The following is a 5,422-nucleotide window of genomic DNA, read 5'->3' as shown; positions in this document are numbered from 1 at the left end:
CAATAGGACTGAAGGTTCCAGGAGGTTACCTGCGAGAGGGGGATGTGGGGGCAAGGAAGGGGAGGGGACAACAAACCCAGGGACAAGGGAACAACAAGTGATCTAAAATCGATGGCAAGGAGGGCGTAGATTGCCTGGTGGGTTTGATCAAGTGCAATACAGCCAAGAGGAATTACTGAGAGCTGAATGAAGGTCAAACATGATAGTGGGACAGAAAGAAAGTAAAAGGAAATAAAGGAAGGAACTAGGAGGCAAAAGACATTCAAAGAGGTAAGAGTGTAGGCATGTATATATGTAAATATATTGATAGGGATATAGGTCTATGTACCTATATTTAGAGGTTTAGTATTAAGGTAGCAGATGGACATTGGGCCTCTACTCAAGCCCCCCCAACCCAATGCAAGAACACTTTGTTCTTTTTTTTTTTTCCCGGACTTAATGTTTTATCCTTTTTCCAGTTTGAAGCTACTATCATGGGCGTTGAGAGATACAAATGACTTACAAACAATAAAAGACCAAGACACCCAGAGTGAGATGCAGGGCAGACAAACCAGCAGTGGGAGGGGCTGGCAGAGCAGCGAGGCAGTGTGGGGCCCGTAGACCCCAGGATTCCAGAAGGTTCCAGAAGATTCTGGTCATAAGTGTGAAGCACCGATCCTGCTGCAGGGCTCTGGCCCTGTGGGGGAGGGCAGCCAGCACCACCAGGTGGGACACAGGCAGAGGCCAGAAGAGAGCCCCTTAGAGAAGTAGAGGCCGGAAGCTCTGAACTAGGGGTGCCCATCTGCCCCCCCACCAGCTGCGGCGGTCCCCTTGGGGACTACATGCTTGCCAGGGCGCCACCAGCAATAAACTCCTTTAAAAAAAATACTGATTTGGTCATTTTCTGCTTCCAGTCAGGGCAGGGAGGGTGAAGACTAGACTCGAGGTCGGAGGAGAGGACCCCACAGCGGGCAGTGGGCAGAGCTGGCCCGCTGTACTAAGGAGCTCAGAACACTCCACCTCCACCCCGAGGGATGGGAGTGGGGCAGGAGAATCCCACCAAGGACCCCCCCATTTCTCTTGGCTGCTTCAGGGCAATAAGGCTCAGAGTCGACTGAGGTCAGAAGAAAGCGTGCCAGCCTTGCCCGACCGTGCTGATTCCGCACAGTGACCGGGCACATCCACTGACCGTTTGAGAGGCAGGCTGGGGGGTCGCTGGGGTTTCCAGTTTGAAAGACAAGGGGCTCCACACCAGCTCAGAGCCCACCTAGAGAAGGAAGTTAGCAGGGAGTGGGCTGGGACACGGGGATTGGGGGTGGGGGGTGGGCACCTAGTATTCCCAGAGCTTGGCGGGGTCAATGGTCTCCGAGGATATCTTCAGGACCCCTGCGTGGTCGCCCTTCAGGTAGTGCCCGCCCACCCTGATGGTCACCTTGTTGTAGTCACAGAACTCAAAGAAGAAGTCCACGGGGGTGTCGCTGCTGCTGGTGGCCGAGGAGTCGCTGCCTGCCATCCAGTACTTGCCTGTGGAGTCTCCGATGTTGCAGGCGCCGTCGTTGAACTCCAGCTGAAAGACGTCGTAGCTGGAGCGGTTGGCGTCCAGGGTGCTGGTGACCTTGAGGCAGCTGATGAAGACATGTCCCCCTCGCAGGACGATAATGGGCCGGTTGATGAGCTTCATGAGGGAGCGCTCCGAGTCCCCTGCAGTCTCCACCGAGGCCGACAGCTGCCCATTCTTCTTGGCTGTCACAAATTTGCCATTGGAGGCGCGCAGGGTGATGCGCCGATCACACCACTCGATGTCAAAGTAGCAGCTGGCATTCTTGGTGGAGGCGGTGGACAGCGCGCCCCCAGTTGCCGTCAGCGTCCAGTACTTGCCCGTGTGGGTGGGGAAGGCGTACTTTTTGGTGTCACGGTCCATCTCCAGCTGAAAGATCTCCTGATGGGTCTCTTCGTCCTGATTGGCCGACAGGTCCATGCCCTGGCGCGTGGACACGTTCCTCTCGTTGGCCGCCTGCAAGACGACCTGGGCGCAGCTCTGCTCCAGCGCAAAGAGCTCGTCCTTGCCCACCTTGGTGGCCTTGCCCGCCTTGAGAGTGCCGCTGGGCCCCGACGGCGCCAGGTAGCGGCCGTCGCAGTCGCGGCGCCGCGGGCGCGAAAGGGCGGGAGGAGAGCCGGGCCGGGGAGGCGGGGCGCTTTGTCCCGGGCTGCGTCGCCACTCACCCTGGCGCGTGGACACGTTCCTCTCGTTGGCCGCCTGCAAGACGACCTGGGCGCAGCTCTGCTCCAGCGCGAAGAGCTCGTCCTTGCCCACCTTGGTGGCCTTGCCCGCCTTGAGAGTGCCGCTGGGCCCCGACGGCGCCAGGTAGCGGCCGTCGCAGTCGCGGAAGGCCACCTTGCCCGAGCGGAACTCGAGCGTGTAGCCGGTGGCCGGCTGGGCCGCGCCACCAGCCGCGCGTCGTGGCGCAGGAAGCGGTGGTCGGCCGTCTGCACGCTGTAGCGCCGGTCCTGGAAGGCCAGCGTGATGAGCGAGTCGACGCCCCAGGGCACGTCGCGGTCCACGGCGATCTCGTCGGCCGGCCGCGTGCTCAGGTGCGCGGAGAGCTTGCGCGTCAGGCTGTAGATGTTGACCTGCGGGTGCATGGTGATGTGCACCCTCCCCTTCTCGGCCGGCGACACGCTCTGCGCGACGCACGACAGGCGGTCCTCGGTGCTGGGTGCGCCTCGGACTGCAGGGACCATCGGCCGTCGTCGCGCGCCACGATCAGGAAGCGGCAGTGGCCATCGGGCGCCTAGCGCTCGCAGGTCACCTTGCCGTCCTTGTCAGCCGCCAGGTAGCGGCCCAGGTGGCTGCGCAGGCACACGGCCCCGCTGCCCGCCTCGTTGGGCGGCGGCTCCAGTGTCCAGATCTGCTTCTTCTTCAGGCTGCTGGCTGACGCATTCACCTTGAAGCCGAAGGCCTCGGCCATCAGGTACTTGTTGCCGCAGTTGATGAGGCCGAAATGGATCTGGTGGGCATGGTGACGGCGGGCGGGCTGTCCAGGGCGCCGACTTCTTTGTTCGCTGCAGAGCTCCACCCACTTTGTTCTAATAATCCGGCATTCTGTGATGCTCACCTTCCCGACATGATGGGTGTGTAAGCAAATGTGGTGAAGAAAGCTGATGGTGTCGGTTATTATAAGATATAGGATCTGGGGTCTTAAAGGCTTGAAGTTAAACAAGCAGCCATCTATCAGGGAAGCAACAAAGCCCACATGGAAGAAGCACTCCAGCCTGTATCAGCACCAAGTGTCGACAGGATTAGGTATCAGGCATCAGTAGACCCCAAACAAACAATCATATCAATGCAAAGGAGGTGGGTCAGAGTGGAGACCCAAGGCCCATCTGTAGACAATTGGGCATCCCCTCACAGAAGGGTCACAAGGCAGGGATGAGTCAGCCAGGGTGCAGTGCAGTATAGCATCAATGAAACACACAACATTCTTCCAGTTCTTTAATGTCCCCCTCTACCCCACTATCATCCCCCCAGTTCTACCTTACAAATCCAGCTGGACCAGAGCATGCACACTGGTACAGCTAAGAGCTCTCAGAACCCAGGACAGAAACAGCAAGGAGAGTAGCAATACCATGAGAGTAGGGGGACGGTGGGGGGAGAAACAGGAGACAGGGGAAACCGATTGCAATGACCAACATTGCGGTCCCCCTAGGGCGACCAACAACAGAAACGTGGGTGCAGGGAGACAGCGGACTGTGGGATACAGAAAGATGTCTCCCAAGTTGTCTCCCCCAAATATATGCCAAACCCAAGACGCTACTTACTAAGCATGGTAAATGACTGCACATTAGGGGGTCAACGAAAGCAGGTCAGAGGTTGTTCTCCCTAAGGGTTAATCAGCCATCTAGAGCAACCAGACAGTATAGTCTGTCTCAGCCTAAGCAGGGCCCACCCCCTTCTGATAAGGATAGTGATTGTTCCCTTGAAGGGGAGCCTGAAGGCAAGCCCAGGACCACTCAAGAATGACTAAGGTGAGGCTACTATATTGAGCGTAGGGTCCGCCCACTTGCCACATATGTCCCTCTATTCCCTCCCTTTCCTATTGCGTGTACGGCCCTAGGTCACACCCCTCCTATTGCTTGTATTGCCTGTGTTACAACCCCTTCCTATGACCTGTAATCAGGAGGCTTGCATGCCCCCAAAGATGTAGAAGCTTTGTTTAGAAATAAATCACAGCTTTCTCCTGCCCTCTTATCTCCCACCTCTCAGCTCCCACCAAGAGGAGCTGAGGTGAGCATGCTACCATGAAATGTGCCTGGCTCCTTTATTTCACTCTCCTGTCTCTCGTAGTCTCTATCATAACCGTACAGTTGCATCTGCCGAGCCCGTGGTAGTTGTGAGGGGCTGGTTACCCCCACAGCGGACGTTGTAAGACATGAAAATAATAAGAATCAATGATTTATCAAGGGTTCACAAGGAGGAGAGGGTGGGGAGAGAGGGAAAAAAGAAGAGCTGATACCATGGGCTCAAGTAGAAAGAAAATGCTTTGAAAATGATGATGGCAACAAATATACAAATATGCTTGATACAATGGATGGATGGATGGATTGTGATCAGAGCTGTACGAGCCCCCGGTAACTTGATTTATTAATTTTTTAAAAACTGCACTTGCATGCATCTGTGACTGACTGGGCAGGAAGGCATCGGTGACTCGGGGGTTGCTGCAAGAACAGTAATTCAATCTAGAAAGTTCTGAGTCAGCAGGCGCCCAGCTCAGACTCTTGTGAGGGAAAAGGAAGCGATTTGAGCCGAGTGATTACACGGGGCAGGGGTGTATGTGTGTGTTGCAAAGATTTTGTTGCTTTTGAACCAGATTCAGGGTTGGCTTGTGTGTACACATTACAGAGAAGGTTGGGGTTGGAATGAAGAGGTCCGAGTGCCAATCAGGGTTGCCACTGGGGACAAGCTCTAACTCATTCACTGCCACTGAGTCCCTGCGGCTCATAGTGACCCTCTAGGATAGGGTGGAACTGCCCCTGGGGGTTTCTGAGACTGTAAATCTTTATGGGTGTAGAAAGCCTCATCCTTCACCCATGGGGATACTGGGACCTCTTTTTGTCAACCTCCTCTTCACGGTCGCTCTGCCTCAGCCCCTTTGGCTGGGAGCTGCCAGTTCTCCAACAAGAAGGCTCAGAAACTCTGGTGGGGTGGGGTGGGGGGGTGGGGGAGAAGGAACCAGATATGGGGCGGCAGGGGCGCTGGGCTGAGCCAAGAGTTGCTGCCCGCACTTCCCTGACCGGGACAGGAGAACCTGTACTACAGTCCAAACCCAGAGGTGGCAGCACACCCACCCACCCACCACCCAGGCCTGCCCCGGCCATTGATACCCACCCAGCTAGGAGACGGGGCAGGAAAGCCGTGTGGTGAGCGTGGGTGCTGAGGCCAGGC

At 56.5% G+C, this 5,422-nt stretch overlaps 1 pseudogene; it reads right to left on the bottom strand.

Moving 5' to 3' along the window:
* Positions 1-1,309: 1,309 nt before the first annotated feature.
* LOC101644623 lies at positions 1,310-4,411 on the bottom strand (annotated as a pseudogene).
* Positions 4,412-5,422: the final 1,011 nt, after the last annotated feature.

Source organism: Echinops telfairi, unplaced genomic scaffold (genome assembly GCF_000313985.2).
Source record: "Echinops telfairi isolate 266 unplaced genomic scaffold, ASM31398v2 ScPeMD7_7417;HRSCAF=8455, whole genome shotgun sequence".
Classification (NCBI taxonomy): Eukaryota; Metazoa; Chordata; class Mammalia; order Afrosoricida; family Tenrecidae; genus Echinops; species Echinops telfairi.
This window is presented reverse-complemented; position numbering and strand designations above follow the sequence as displayed.